Genomic DNA, 17,356 nt, shown 5'->3' with positions numbered 1-17,356 from the left:
AAAATCCTTAGGAACCAGTTAAAAATAGTTAAAAATATGTGGTATTACATATTTTTCTGAATGCGGTATATATTCGCGATCGCGAACGCCACTCTAATTTCATTCTATAATTGAATGAAACATTATGCAAATGCATTTGAATTCAATACTTTCATATCCTTTAATTTTAAATAATTTTTAAAAATGGTTTTTCAGATTCGTACGGAGCAATAAATATCGAGTTAAATCGTGACGAACGTGACTGAAGAAACTCTCATTTTTTATTGAACATCTGTTAGACAATACAGAAACTAACAGTGCATTCAGAAGAATGCACTGCCTGGTACGGTTTTTCGGGGTTTGCTTGCGAGAGACCGCCGCTCCCTACTACGGGTCAGCGGCCGACTTGAGTCGCGTCGCCACAGCAGCTTGGGGCCGCCTCTGTTCCTTATCCTCGTTAGATGGGGACTTTGTCCCCATTACATCGATCTTTGAATAAATATCATAACAAAAAAATAAATAATCTTATAATAAAAATTACTTTTTTCCGTGTGGCATTTATACCCATGAGATTTCCTCCGCGTGAGAATATATCTAGTAGGATTTTGTGACATTACGCTTTTTCTCTCCGATTTTTTTCGTTACGCTTTTTTGTTAACTTTTTTCGGTCAAGATTTTTTTAAACGGAAATATGCTAGTCTGCAATTTCAGAACTCTCGTTGGATATAGGGGATCAATCGGTAATCGATTCAAAATTATGCGTCTTCCATCAGTTATAATTATTTCAACCAGTTTCAGAATACATTATTCAACGCATACTCGTTGCAGATTAAACTTAGAGTAATTCCCAAATCAGCCGACTGTTAACCCGACCATCTCCGATTTTTTTGAAACTTGGTACATATGAAGGAAACTACAAAATATCACAATTTTCATTATCATATGACCAATTTAAATTACCACTGATTTTTTTAAAAGGGCGTAATCAAAATCATTTATCTTTGTTTAAAAAAATCGTAACTCAAAATCCAGATGTCTGAAAAAATATGATGTTTGACAAAGTTGAACCATTTAGAAAAAATAACATTTTAAATGTACTGTTAAAAAACTTACTCAAAAATAACATTTTTATAAAGATCGCCCAATCCTAGTTCATACGTGAATACCGTAAATCCCAAATACGCTTTTTCGTAGCACTAAAAAATAATCAAACACTGCAAACAACAAGGCAACAACAATACAAAAGATAACTGACTGCCCGTGTGAACAATAAAATTGCTATCTACTGAATTTCGGCTCCGGTGACGCTAATACGTAAGTACCGAAATCAGTGTAGTAGTTCGAAAGTTATAATTTTTTATGGTGGAAAGAGGGGTAAAAATTGATTTTTCGGACCATCGGTTGATTTTGAAAATCCATAACTCAAGAACAAATAATGAAACCTCTCTTATTTTTGAATATGTTATGGAAAATACACCTCAGCTTTCAAGAAAAAATATAAAAAAATATAGCGCCCTTGGTCCCGAGACCATGTAAACCATTAAAAACAAACACAATCAATAATTATGAAAACAAAATCCAATTTTTTGCACGAGAAATATTTTTTCCAAATAAGTTCATTGCCTTTAATTTGATATGTTGATCATCGGAATCGGTCCAGTAATTCAAAAGTTATGAATTTTTGAAAAAAGGAATTTTTGGAAAAAAGGAGAAAAAGTTGATTTTTCGGACTATCAAAAATAAAAACTTGAAGTGCTTTGAGGCACCCCTAAATCATATTCGATTGAGCTAAAAATTTGCACAGGTAATTTTTTTTTGGCATGGTCGGTTCTTTAAATTCAATTTTTTTTCCATACTTTCATCGCCACTCAGGCTAAGTCCCAAAAGGTCGATTTTCGGCCAAAAATTTTTTTTCGAGATGACACCAGATCTCGACGTTTCATGCATTTTTTTTATATACTTCGGATTGTCTGATTTGGGTCAAATATACTCCATTTTGTTTTAAAATGTGTTGCCTTTCTAGCTTCAGGTAGCTTCATAATGTCTCTATCATAGAAGGGGTGGTCCTCACTGGCGAAAAACTCTAGCAATAAAATTTCAAAATCTTCTTTTACTTCCAATTTATCATCACTCTGCAAATTTTGCAATGCGCTCGGTGCCAGGTCCGGACTATATGGTGGATGCATTAAAACATCCCAATCATGCTGTCGGTGTTGTGTAGACTTGCGTTGTCCTGATGGAACACACCTCCCTTTGTTGGCCAGTTCTGAGCGTTTCTGGTCAATCGCTAGCTTCAAACGGTCCATTTGTTGACAGTAGAGATCTCGGTTTAGTATATTTAAAAAAATGAAAAAAAAAATATTTAAATTAAAAAAAAATTATAATTTAAAATAAAACAAATTATGTTTTTAGGAAAAAAAAATTAAAATGCACGTATACTACTGTTTCAGTATCGGCACCATTAACACCTTTCACATTTTCAGCGGCCTGGATTGCATTTTCGCCTTTATACAAGAAAAAGTGTAAAATGGACCAATTTTTTTCTTTGTTGACCTCCATCGCTAACCCCCCTTTAACTCACAACTGAATGGCACCTAATATATAGCTATGAATAGCCCATATAATCATCAACAAGTCATCGAAGATGGGCACTTTTACAGAGGAAAAGTTTTCCTAACAACAATTTTTTCATGTTTTCTTCTACAAAAAATAACAACTAGTCCTGATTTTTTTACTCAACATAGTGATAAAGGGTACTCGACAGAGTTTTAGACCTGATTAAACGAAGATGAAGTCAATTTTCTATATTTTATAGTTTATAGAGAACACGTTTTCGAAAAATTCTATTGAGATAATAATATTAACCAAAATCATTGTTAAAGCTTGAATCTTTTGGCTTTTGGAATATTTTATGAACGTATTTTTATCTTAGTGTTTGTAGATGTAGTGGACAAAAATATCGGGGAAAATAAAAAATCGCTTTGATTCTGTTTCGACAGAAAAAATGTTTTATTAGGTTTCTATGATGTTCAATTAAGACCTTTCCATACAGAGATATTTATGTTTGAATGAAAAAATCTTTGTGTGGATCTTTGTGAAAAACAGAAAGAAGTCGATTTTTGTTTATTCCAGATATTTTCGTCCACTACATCTACACACATCAAGATAATAATATGTTCGTAAGATAAGAAGCTGAAGATTTGAGCTTTAAAATTATGTATGCATCATCATTAAAATAGAATGTTTTGAACACTTGCTTGTTTTCGTCTTTTTTCAAAAGTAGCAAAAAAGATCTGCATGGTGGGGTACGATTTCGAGTTTGAGTTTGAGTCTAAATGTTCGTGTTTGACATGAGCTTGACATGATTCTAAATAGAAAAAAAATTTGTAGAACATTTTAATCGCGATAATTTACGCACAAAAATGTTATTCGTAAAATTTTAACATTAATAAACAATAATAGTAATTTTAAAAAGAAAACAATCAAAATTTGTTGTTTCTCGTTCCCTATAGCCATACTCCCAATGTATGGTTGACTTGTTGGTGATTGGATGGGTTATTCATACTTTTTTTTGAGAATTTAAATAAAATACGTTTTTGTGAAAAAAGAATTTCAGTTTTCTAAATATTTTTTTCTCAATGTATGTTGTTCGAAATTTGTTTGATATGTTATAATGAAAACTGCAATCATTTCCTATCCGATTTCCTATCCAATCATTTCTTTTACTAAATCTTTGTGGGTCTTACAGCTTTTGAGTTAAATTTTTTCTAAAAAAAATTCAAAATTTCAAAAAAAATCTCACTTAAAAACTATGAGAGCTACAAAATTTCAGTTGAAGAATGAAATGTACGAAATTGTTTATGTTTTCAGTAAAAAATACAAAACAAATTAAAAATTAATTGAAAAAATGTTTTTGGAGTTCAAATTATTTTTTTTCTAGAAGCATGTTGTTTTTAATTCTGAAAAAAAAACAAGAATAGTCTATACAATTATCAACAAGTCTCCCATACATTGGAAGAACGGCACTGCTACATCCTCTTGACGTTTTTTTAAATTGCCATCAGTATTAAACTCGTGACATTTTTATCTGTAAATTTTTGCGATTGACATGCTTTGCAAACATGTTTTTTAATTCAAAAAACATGTCAAACGCGAAAATTTACACGCAAACATTTTACGAACAGAACATTCTTTTTTTCAAAGTCTCCATAGAAAAATCCCATATAGAAAGTTTTAATAATAAGATTTAAAACTTTGTCGAATACATCATATGTTTAAACAAAATTAGGATTATTGCATTTTATTCAAAGAAAACACGAAAAAGTTGTTGTTAGAAAAACTTTTTCCCTGTAAAAGTACCCTTCTTCTGAAGTATGGATGACTACAGTTATACCTCGATATAAGGCAACTTTATTTTTTTTCTCGTTACGTTATATCGAAGCAAAAAAAAAATTATTTTTATTGATGCAAAACTGTTCATGGTCACTCGAAAATGCGCAAAAACTTATTTTATATCACCCAGCAGTATCTATAAACCTTTCTTATGCCCATTTGAGATAATTTACGTAGACAAACATGATCAGTTCTAAGTAGAGGAAAAGGTCTGAAAAATTTGAGGTGAAATTTGTATCAATTAGTGATGAAACGGATAGTAGTTTGACCGGATACCGCTTCAAGGCTGTATAGCCGGATATCTGGCAGTCGGATATTCGGATTTTTATTTGCGAATACGAAACTGGAAGACACTGCATGTGTACATGAAGCGTAAAAAGGTTTACATTTTGGAAGAAATAAACACATTATTACGCAAAAATAATAATCAATGGCAACATCAACATCTGAAAATTCATTATTTATTCATCATAATTTATCACTGGGTAATTTTGAGTACTGTTCATAAATTAATATTACGAGTAAATATTAATTTAATTTAAAAAATCTGGCATTTCAGTAATCAAACCTTATTTTTAATTATGGATAAATGGTTTTGCTACGCTGTGCTAGCTATATAATGAGCTATTTTGTTATGATTTATGCTGTGTCAATGAGAAATTATGGAATTTTTCCAATGTCTGGTATCCGGCCGGATAACAAATACTGACCGGATATCCGTTTCTTCTGTGGTATCAATATTTATTTTATAGTTTGTATGTTTGACTTTCTTTATCTCCAAATGGGAATTTCTTTGAATTTTGTTCTTGAAACATGTTCAAAGTTATGCTAAAAGTTTAAAAATTTCATAATAATACCAAGTGGAAAACCGTCCAAGAATATCAGGTTGAACGCATGGGAAATTGCCGTAGACTGTAATACAAAACAATCCGTACATTGCTTTTCCACAAGTTCCTTTTTTATAAAAAAAATAATGAAATAAATTCAGGTAAAAGTAACACAAATCGATAAAAATACTTAAGAGATAATTTATAATCCAAACACTATTTCAGTATTGTTTATTTTTAATTCTAAGACATCCTAAAAAGTTACGTTATATCGAGTTACGTTATATCGAAATTGCTTTATATCGAGGTAGCCTTATATCGAGGTAAGACTGTATTATTTTTCCTCAGCTTTGAAATCCATTCAACAAAAAAAGAACTGATTTTACTTATAGATATCAATTCAGAAAATTGTAATTTTATTGCATTGTCAAAAAAACAAGCCCATACCCAGTCTTGTCCGCTACAGCGTCGATACAATCCAAACCAAGCGCTTGCAGCCAATTGGCCCACCAGATTATAAGTCCAACGACCAGTCTAGTCTTGGATAGACAATGGATGTCCCCATGCAGAGGAGTCGAGAAATTGAAACGCGCGCGACCTTTCTCAAACTTTTGTTTTTTTTATTTCTTTCAACTAGTACAAAAGAACAAAACAAAATAAAAATAGCCCATCATCATCGATATCATGACAGACATAATACTGATAAGTACAAATTAAAAAATTATAATAATAATAAAAATAGAATTTTTAACACAGTATAATCTGTTAAAAAATCGTCAGGTAAAATAGTAATTGGGAAAAAATATATAAAATATGCAATAAACTATACACCAGTGTTGCCACATTTTAATCTGTACCAGAGGGATTTAAACGCTTTCTCATCTGTACTTTTTCGTCCAAAAATCTATACCATCGAAAATTTTCGTTGAATAAATTTAGCATGAAAAATACTGATTTATTTACTACAAATACTACATTTACATTTGCAAGTCCTTCGTGTGTTTTATAATGCTTATACATATATACAAAACGTATAAAACTTCGTCAGTTACAATTTTCGTCAAAATTAAAAAAACATCGTTCAACTGTTAAAAAAATTCAACTCGTGAATACAGTGCCTTTTGAATTCTGTAAACATTGTTGCGCATTTAATATGTTGAAAACATTTAAACTTTGAATTTTATTCCAACGAATTTTATATGAAACATATGACAAGAAATTAGGTATTCTCGTTTTTATTGTTATATCTATGAAAATCAGTTCCTCTTTCAACTCGATCACATAAATATCAAGGCAGCAAACCGTTAATTATTTTGAAAATGAACACCATAATTAAATGAACAATTCTTTGCCTCACGGATAACAATTATAGAGCGTCCAGCATCAAAGATGATGAAGTGAACCTATTACATTTTAGATTCAACGGCATTATTTTGTTCTGCAAGCGCTGTAATCTCAATATTAGTGTATTATTGGCCAAATAGAATGGGTGAACAAAAGTCTAAATGAGGAGAGATGATGGATTTGTATAGCTATATTTTGCTGTAAATTCAAATTTCCAAAGAGTATGGAATCTTATGCCGGTTGAAAAATGGTTTAATGGTTTGGTTAACTTCAGTTTGTCATCAATAATCACGCCAGGATATTTAATCTCCCGAAAGCGATCAATGGTCTCGTAATCAATGGAGACATTTTCATTTGTTCCATTTCGCAAGATTACCATGAATTTAGTTTTACTATATTTAAGAACACAAATCTCCAAAAATAGTTAACAGAGTTAAATGTAATACGATCTGATTTGATTCATTAGCTACAATGAATAACACAGTATCATCCGCAAACAGATTGATATCACAAAATCGTAAGACTCGTCGAATGTCATTGATGAATATAATAAATAAAATATATATACAAAAGAAAATCATTGATGAATATAATAAAAAAATGATATTTTCAGACTGCTGAAATTATTTTTCCTGCCATTGGAATGACAGCTCGTAACGAAACGGGACATATGTTTGAAACGTAGGGTAACCTTTTTGTCATTATTCCTTTCACACGACCATGCAAGGATTCGTCTTTCTTTCTTTCCGGTTGGCAATGAAATTATCTCATCCAGACAGACGGCCCGCGGTACATGTGCTGTCCTGGGGCCGGACTCTATACCGATACCAACGAGATGCAGCGGACAAAGACACATAAAAAAGAGAAAAATTCTTCCCGATAAACATTATCTCCTCGGCGACGACGTTGGCGCCGATAAGGGAAGCTCTTGCCAACGTAACATCTTACTTCCATGATTGCACCTTTTTGCCTTATCCCGCACCCTTGTAAGCTCTTCCTCTCGCCACCCCGTGAGCCAACCATCGGCAGGAAGTGTCACGGTTGTTTGTTTTACTTCATCCCGTTGCAACCCGCAGCTAGATATCGAAAATTTGTAGCTTCTCGCTTGGCCTGATCCCGCTCTCCAAGCCGGCTGCCGGAGGACCATCGGTGGAAAAATAAAAGAAGATTAATTAAAACTTGATTAGACCAACACTTCAGCAAAAGGGATAACGATAGCTCGACGCTCGACTTTTTCTCCGAAGGATTTGTCTCATCCGAAATTGAAATTGAGCCGTTCCTCTGTAAACGAATCGGCTGATTAGATTGTAATACGTTTGTGTTTCATCCTTTCGGAACCCTGGAGGAAGTTAGGGGACGTTAAAAAACCTGTTGGAGTGAACAGCAAGTGGGAAAAATAATCAATTCGAGAGCTGTGAAAAATACAATAAAACTTCTCCTATTAATATCATTGTCAACATGAAGTCGACCATCTATTTGACTGTTTCTTTTCGATTGTTCTGAAGACACGAGTGAAATAACAAACACCACATTTCGGCTTCTTTCTCAAAAGTTGTCGGTAAATGTTATTTTAATAGTAAAATTTATTTACTTTCCCCTTTGCGCCGGCCTTCTACCCCATCTGAGATCACACTTTTCTGGCTTTTGATGATCAACAATGCCAGCTTTTGTTTGGGAAAGCTTGTGTGATAAATTAGAAAGATAAAACCGGTTCACGATATGTCAAATTAAGCTATTCCCCCCGGCGGGCAGCGGATTCTAATTGTTTCAAAACTCAAGCCAACATTCGACTAAGCCCTCCAGGGTACGGCGTTTCCTCAATGATCCCACATACCCATGACAGTGCCATCACTTGTCCAGAATGTGTCGGGTGAGTAAAAACGCCTCCAAAGCAATTCACATTTGTTTATGTTTTGGCTTTGCCTAGCCAACGTTTTACGACTTTATGATTCTTACCTGTCCGGGCACACACTTACTTAAGCGTCTGCCTGTCAATGTCCCGAGGGCTGCCCGAGCGCGGTTCCATTTGTTGTGCGTTTGATTAGGCCCCAGTATGAGACCGACGTGAGGCCACAGCAGGGAAAAAAAAGAAATGAAACGTGCCATAACCTTACACCTTTACTGCGTTTTCAACCGAGCAGATTCGTTTGCACCTGAACCCGGCTGAACTTTCGAGAGCAAGAAATTATGCCCATCGGATAGCAGCCCGTTCTGGTTCCACGGAATGGGTCTCGAGCCGTAGAGGAAGTGCTGTTGTTTTCCCATAAAGATGGGCTCGTAAAAGGCACTAAAACTTGGTATGACACTTATGTGACAATTGAAATGCTGGATGCATAAGCATTATGCGGGTCGGGAGATGATTCGTTTGATGCATGCAGTCAGTGCTGGCCCGGGGCATATGTTTGAGGTAAGAGCAAACACGTTGTTGGGCTGCACATCGTAGCGGAAATAAGAATGTAGTTCGCGGGAAAACTGAAATTGTGTGATCAAACTGAGGTACCACTCGTGGAGAGGTTTGTTTGCTGGAGGGCATGTAGAACACATTGTTTTTATAACAGAACAATTAAGATGTTCATTTTGAGGACAAACACAGCCACAGTTATACGTAGTTGAACCCATTTTCAGAGAATGTATCAATGTGGAAAATCATATATCGCGAGACACGAAACGAATATTAACCAGCAGTTATGAAACTTCTCTTTTCACAAGTGCCTCGCCATCACACAAGCATTAAACTAATTGTCATAGGAATTTTCAATAGACCGTATATTTATAATGAATAAGCCAATGGAATGGAAACTCTTCGGGCAATGGTTTGGCTAGAAAATTACACGTAAATTCGAAAAAAATATTACTCAACCATTATTGGAACTACAAGAATGGAGTTTAGGTTTGTATAAATAAATAGAATAACGTTAATTTTGATATCCTCCTGATTTCCTGAAATTGTAATGATGATAAATTGGATAGAAATGAATGTGATTGGGGAAACATAACACACTGTACTAGGTGGAAAGACAATCTTTTTTTGTGAGAAATTAAAAAAGATTCGAAAATTAGTTATTCTTTAATATAATAAAACGATTATTACTGTCAGTCTATTTGTATTTGAATTCAATTATTTTTCCTCCAATTATCCAATATATTTATTCAGCAAAATTTAAACACTGAATCTACTGATATTTCATATATGCATCCCTCCAACAGTGGCTCAAGTGAGTCGTTTTTAAAATGTTTTTCAAATTATTTTGTACTAGCTAACCCGGCAAACTTCGTCCCGCCCATTTACTTGATTAATTCTCGAGTAATGCAGAAATTTGTGTTTTATTTGTATGGCAGCCACCCCTAAGAGAGGGGGGAGGGGTATCTAACCACCATAGAAACATTCATTGCACCCTAAAGTTTCCATATGCCTAATTTGGTTTAATTTGCTTGATTAATTCTCGGGTAATGCAAAAATTTGTGTTCCATTTGTACGGCAGCCCCCTCTAAGAGAGGGGGAAGGAGTATCTTAACACCATAGAAACATTTATTGCATCCTAAAACCTCCATGCCATGCCAAATTTGGTTTCATTTGCTTGATTAATTCTCGAGTAATGCAGAAATTTGTGTTTCATTTGTATGGCAGCCCCCCCTTTGAGTGGGGGAAGGACTGTCTAACCATCATAGAAACACCCTAAAACTTTCACATGCCAACTTTGTTTCGTTTGATTGATTAATTTCCGAGTAATGCAAAAAATTGTGTTTCATTTGTATGGCAGCCCCCTCTAAGAGAGGGGGAAGGAGTATCTTATCACCATAGAAACATTTATTGCATCCTGAAACCTCCACATGCCAAATTTGGTTTCATTTGCTTGATTAATTCTCGAGTAATGCAGAAATTTGTGTTTCATTTGTATGGCAGCCCCCCCTTAGAGAGGGGGGAGGGGTCTCAAAATATCACGAAAACCTTCCCCGGCCCCAAAAAACCCTACATACCAATTTTCATGTCGATCGGTTCAGTAGTTTCCGAGTCTATAAGAATCAGACAGACAGACAGACATCACTCCATTTATATAGATATAGATAGCGAAAAGAAGATTATTTGTCACAATTTGATAAGGAATAAATATTGAAAAATACATTCGATGTAGTTTCGATGATAAGTAGTAAAGATAAGTAAAGATGTGATAATGTTATATGGATGTAATTGTGACAAAACATTAAAAAGGGTTATTTGACCCGCTCGTGGTACACCCAGAATTGATTTTTAGCTCATGTTTTGTCATCCCGATTTATTACATTAAATGAGCCTAAAAATAACAGAAAATGTCATGACTCTCAAACACTGGTAAGCATTTGTATAGTTTACTAGCTGACCCGGCAAACTTCGTCCCGCCCAAAATTTGTTTTTGTTATCACATTCAATCGCCAAACTGTTCATTTATTGATCTTTTAATCTACCCTTTAAAATAACCTTTTACTATAAAATTCCTAGTACTTCTACCAAAACTCGTCATTATAAAATCAGATTATTTTCAGACACAATTCTCGTTCAAGATTTTTCAACAGCTTGCAAATAACATGTTTCTCCGTTACATGGAATAAATATTTGATGCAGAAAATATGATAGAATAAAGACAGTCCTGAATCAGACAATTCCTTACGATATAGGAGGGCGTTTTACCACATTAAAATCCATTTCCACTTTCGAACGAAGATCAATTTCGTTAGCGCAAACATCAAATGGATTAATAACGCTTGTCAATATACAATTGTAGAATTTTTCAAACTTTTCCATTTTTTTCCAGAGTTTTCCGAAAATTTTCAATTGTCATGTTTGGTTGGAATATGTTGGTCGAAATATGTGTATTATTTTTATGGGACCCCCTCTCCATTCCAGAGGAGGGAGGAGTGTCATACCATCATAGAAACATTTCTCGTACCCAAGAACTCTCACATCCCAAATTTGGCTCAATTTGTTTGATTATTTCTCGAGTTATGCAGAAGTTTGTGTTTATGTGTTTTATTTATAGCCACCTCTTAGAGAGAGGGAAGGAGTGTCTATTCACCATAGAAACATTTCGTGCCCTCTAAAACCTTCACATGCCAAATTTAGCTCCATTTACTTGATTAGTTTTCGAGTTATACAGAAATTTGTGTTTCATTTGTATGGCAGCTCCCCCTTTGAGAGGGGAGCTGATTGATTTTAATTTGATATGTTGATCATTGCAATCGGTGCAGTAGTTTGAAAGGTATGAATTTTGATTCGTGATTTCTGTGATTTCCAGAAAAAGGGAAAAAAACGATTTTTTAGATCACCCTAAAATAGAAATGGGCACACTAATTAAAAAAAATTAAAAAATACGGGTATAATATTTTGCGATGAGGAACAACCGCTTTTCACGGAAATCTGAAAACCACTATATCGGTTTGGCATGGAATGGTTGTATATATATTTTATGTTTGGTGTTTTAAATAGAATACGTTTTTGAAAAAAAGGGTTTTAATTTGAAAACATTTTTTTCCCATAGATTTCTTTTTTAAATTATGATATTTTTTAATGAAAACTGTAAGAATGTCCTACACTCAAATTTTAACCAAAATTCGGTAGGTCTCATAGTTTAAGGTTATTTTTTTCCGATTTTGCTCATTACATTGTTCTGGTGTTTTCTTACGAAAATTAAAATAAATTTTATTCTTTGACTAAAATTTTGTAGGTTTAGTAGTTTTTGAGTTTTTTTTGTAAACAATTAAGAAACCAAACTATAAACCTTTTCAAAAAGTAGGTCAATTTATATTCGGAGATTTCGAGTATACTAAGATTCTTGAGGCGGTATTCTAGTTTTGAAATTGAAAAAAATAATTTTTCCTTCATATTTCTAAAGTGCAGAAATTCAAGAATATACCTTTGAAAGGACTTTCTAAAATCCGATTATTTACCAGTCTATCGCCATTTTATTGATGCGGTATCTTATCTAGTGTGGCCAATTCTTGAAACTTGTTTTGTTCAAGCTGGTGTACATGATATCTCGAGTTCTACCGAACCAATAAAATCGTCATGAAAAACGTGCAAAAAAGCATTGTGTGTTTTCAAACGGACGCCATTTTGTCAAAAAACAAATTTCTCATTCGAGGTTAGCGGCATGTTTACTGATTAACAATCTGTTTGAACGATCCCTTACTTCACCAACTTGTAACTCTTCTAATTTTGAATATTTTCATCCGTTTAGTTCTTATTATATTGCTAAAAAATAAATAAACAAACAATGAAATAATAAAGCTAAAAATATTATTTGTTTTATTTTTTTCTGAACTCGACAAAACGGCCGAGATTAATTCCCCTTATATTTACACCCACAAAGTTTCACTGCGATGAAGCTGTCAATGGTCAGTCGAGTTGGCATAACATTCGTCAAAAAATCAAATATTTTTCCATTGTACAATAGCTCTGTTTCCGAAACCGGTAACAAGATGGTAGACGAATTTCCGTAAACTTTATTTCAAGACTCTTTATTCAACGTTTGAGTTGTTAAATTTTCCCTGTGGGTTTAACCAAGACGGGTCTATGGTACTAGGTGAGGCCATTTCGTCACTAAGTTGGTTAGGGGAGCGGTATATGAAAACAGTACGGAAGAAAGCAGAAGGGGATTTTTTTTCTTGAAGTGTGAAAGAGACAGACTGATCACGAGCGAGCTTGGGCACAAGCGTATTGTGTTTTGTTTACAAACAAAACACGGTAGACTTCCAATATGGCTGAAGAGTGGTTTTAGCAAGTTGGCCCACCTTAGGATATACTTCTACGCGCCTTGGGTTTAACAACGTTTTTTATAATTATTTATGATTTTTACAATTTAGAAGTGTCGTAACTCTCGTTTAGTGTCTTCTGTGAATTCCGCAATGTCCATAGAAAGCGGTTTTCTATGGCATCTTTTCTAGATCTATTGTAACCTCTCAAATATTTCAGCAATATAATTTGTATCCTGCTATTTATGTTTAGTTAGATTTAGTTTAAGAATTCTTTTTTAATTTCAGTTTTAACTAATATTCACCAAACCGTACTAATAGTTTTAATTCAATTTTAGCTTAGTATTAAATAGTTAAGTATTAGTAATAAAGAGAAGAACGCGAATGGAGTTCTACAATTTTATGATGAATGTTATCCCTATTTTGTTCTATTGTACTCGTTTTTCATTTGTCCGTGTCAGTGGCGACGAGTTTAGGTAGGACCTCAAAACAGTAACGGGGCGCTTTCGGATATTGCGTGATAAGCTCACTTTTCTTTATTGTAATAATGTGTAGAAATATTTCCAATCGACCATTGGTCAACAAAATGCTTATAGCGTTTGAACTTTATTAGTTTTTCATAACATTTCTTTTTTCTAGTCTAGTCATTTACACCGCATACATTCCTGTTAAAGGCAGCTGTACGTCAAAAACTGATTTCATTCTCAAACTTATATCCTTTTTGACATATAAATAACGAATATGTAATTCCCGCGACAAAAACAAAAAAAAAATATACTAAATTTCATACTTTATGCAACAATCAGCTCACACTTTTTCTAAACGAATTTTAATGTCTAGTGAACTTGTTCACGAATCAAAACGGTGCTCCTACGCTTTTATTTATTAACGGTACTCTTGATATGAAACTCAATGTATTGCGGCACTGTGTAGATGTAAAGAGCATTTATCTGTATGTTCATTAGGGTGGCAATGGATGTATGGGAAAAATTTCATCGTCGAATTTCAAAAACCGACCATGCACATTTTGTTTATTGGCCCATGAACGATCTGTGCAAAGTTTCAGCTCAATCGGACATGATTTAGGGGTGCGCTGACTTAAAAATGCTGACTTAAAAATGCATACGCTGAAAAACGCTGACTTAAAAATGCATAAAACGTCGAGATCTGGTGTCATCTCGAAAAAATAATTTTTGGCCGAAAATCGACCTTTTGGGACTTTTTTTTTTTTTGGGAACCGACCATGTACATTTTGTTTATTGGTCCAAAATGATGACCTGTGAAAAATTTCACCTCAATCGGTCATGGTTTAGGAGGGTACCTCAAAGCACTCAAAGTTTTGAGTTTTTTGGCCACTCAGGCTAAGTCCCAAAAAGTCGATTCTCGGCCAAAACTTTTTTTTCGAGATAACACCAGATCTCGATGTTTCATGCATTTTTAAGTCATTTGGCATCGAAAACTAAATTTTGATTTTCTGAATTTCTTTTACTCCCCCCTTCGGAAGATTTTCGTGGATCAAAAAATCAAAACTTTAAGCGTTTTGAGGCACCCCCAAATCATGTTCGATTAAGCTGAAACTTTGCATAGGTCATTATTTTGGGCCAATAAATAAAATGTACATGGTCGGTTTTTGAAATTTGACATGACCATTTGCGCTGCCACCCTAATGTGCATATAAAAAAGGAAGACGCCAAACTAATTATTGTTGTGATACATGCGAATCCCCGGACCTACAATTTGTGGGCTGTTTCTAAATATATCACATGAAGGAGAATAAAGCAGCATATTTTAAAACACATGTTTTCAAAAATACTGAAGCTTACAAAAGAAATAAATCTTGTTCATTTCTCAGATTCTCATAAAGTTATAAATCACTGCTTTTTCAAGTAAAATGAATTCCGACCAGTACGATACCCATGTCAAAATTTAATGCGACCGCAAAGGGATAAACTAGGTTGAAAAAGTGCAATGATACCTAAAAAAAATTTAAAAAGCGAAAAGTATATAAAGCTAGAAATTTCCTCAATACACGTTTCCCAAACTTAATGTTGATATGTCCTAGAATTTTAAATCGGAGTATTAAAAAAACAGATAGTGTTATATATTTCCTCCTGAAACTTTATTTGAAATTTGATTTGATGATGCATAGCCCTGCAAAACGTTCCTATTTTCTCAAATATTTATATATATTTAATATTTTATCATTCCTTCTGAGCCTATGGTGAATTCAGTATAATTGCAACTGTCAAGTAATTTTCCGGAACTATTATCCCGAATGCTGCACCTTCTCCTCGGTGGCACATTCCTCGGCGGCATGCAAATTCATTCGTTCGCAGATATTTCATTCGCTCGTTGATTCTCGCTCGCGCCATACTTTCACACCTTCCGGCGTCACCAAATACAATACACCCACTCGACGATGCTTTGAGGGGCTTCCTATTGAGCGTTTATATTCCGTTTCCTGGTGCCATTCCGTATACTTCACACAACAGGTGAATGGTAAACGGCGAGTTTAAGAGCGAGGAAAAATGCCAGACTACAAGTTAAAAAAAGCCTCCGCCGATCGTGCTTCGCTAGCAATCTTCCTACTCATCGTAAGGATATGCAAGCAGGTCCCGCTCTCTCTTCGGGGGCGAGAATTCCACGACACCTCCACCGAGGGTGGCCTGCGGGTGGTGTGGCAGCATTCTTCCGATGGCTTGCATGGAAATAATCGATCTCCCTCCGATGCGGCGGGGCGTCCAGGCGTCAATCGATAGTCATCTCTTTAACATTTACGACGATCGTCGAGCTTTTTAGCTTAAAGTTTATGGTTTTCCTTTCGAAAGTGGCTCCGTTTCATTTCGGCGACTTAAAACACCTCGATAAAATCACTAGTTGGCTCGGGTAGGACGCACAAAGCGAAAGACGATGTCACCTTGAGGTACACTTTGGGCATCTCACTGGCGCGTAACTCACTCCAGCGATAAGATCAAACCTTTGGGGCGTCGAAGCGCCATACCGCCGCATGCCGTTCAGATCCGATTATGGGGAACTGGGAGCCGGTCTGATGCCAACACACGCACACACACACACACCTTGCACACCCAAATGGTTCCCGGGGCTGCGGTGAAGTTTTGCTATTTCGACAACGCGCCAACCTGTTTTATAACGAGATGAGACCCAATTTTGCGGGGAAGATGCTACATCAAGCGAGAGTTTCGGTGAACGAGCAGTAGCTAGTTTGTATCATCTTGCAGCCGCTGGGCTCTCGAGAACGGGAAGAGGGGGCGGTGGCAAACAAACAGCTCGATAATTGGCTTGAAATTATGCTCCTTTCACCTTTTTTCCGCAAGGGTTTCGACCCGTTGGGTCTGACGTGGCGCTGCGGTGCTGTGGTTAACGAGAATTTGTGGGTTGATAATGTGGGAAGAGTGCATTTCCATACCTGATGTGCTGTTCTGCCCGCAGGATTATCTTCCAGTTACTGGTGAACTTCACCCGGGCCGACTTGAACGCGTGTATTTCAAATTGAAATGTGTATTTGCGGGTTCACCCATTTGGATAAAATGAGTTGTGATATGTTGCTCAACATGCTGTTGATGAATCAGAGCTGACTTTCATTGATGTTTATTACTTCATCATTTTCAGAATATATTAAATATTCTGATTACACTTCATAATTTATTTATAATTGGATGAATCCGAAAAATGCGTTTCGACAGTCGAAACGATTTTCGTTTACATGAAATGTTTCGGGTATTGGGTTAAGCGCTGGCATAATAAGAAACATAAAATATGTAATCTTGATGAGAAATTTATTCATCAAAACTAATATAGTTGCTTCCAAAAAAGCTTATAAAATAAAATTTATTCGAAAATCGGCTTCGATTTCAAACTCCTTGGAATTTGTTCTGCGACACCCTGTTGCTTCAGAACCGATACAACCAGCAAGGTACCGATTTCCAGAGAGCATCTACGCATCCAGCTGTCAACAGCGTAATAATCATTATTCGTGCACTCAAAAAATGAAAAATACATCTTCAAATATATCTTAAACAATAAGTAAAATATCCGAACACTTTGCATTATTCCTAACATCCGAAAAA

The sequence above is a fragment of the Toxorhynchites rutilus genome, chromosome 2 (assembly GCF_029784135.1).
Source record: "Toxorhynchites rutilus septentrionalis strain SRP chromosome 2, ASM2978413v1, whole genome shotgun sequence".
In the NCBI taxonomy this organism is placed as follows: domain Eukaryota; kingdom Metazoa; phylum Arthropoda; class Insecta; order Diptera; family Culicidae; genus Toxorhynchites; species Toxorhynchites rutilus.
The sequence above is the reverse complement of the archived record's forward strand: the minus strand, read 5'-3'. Positions refer to the sequence as shown.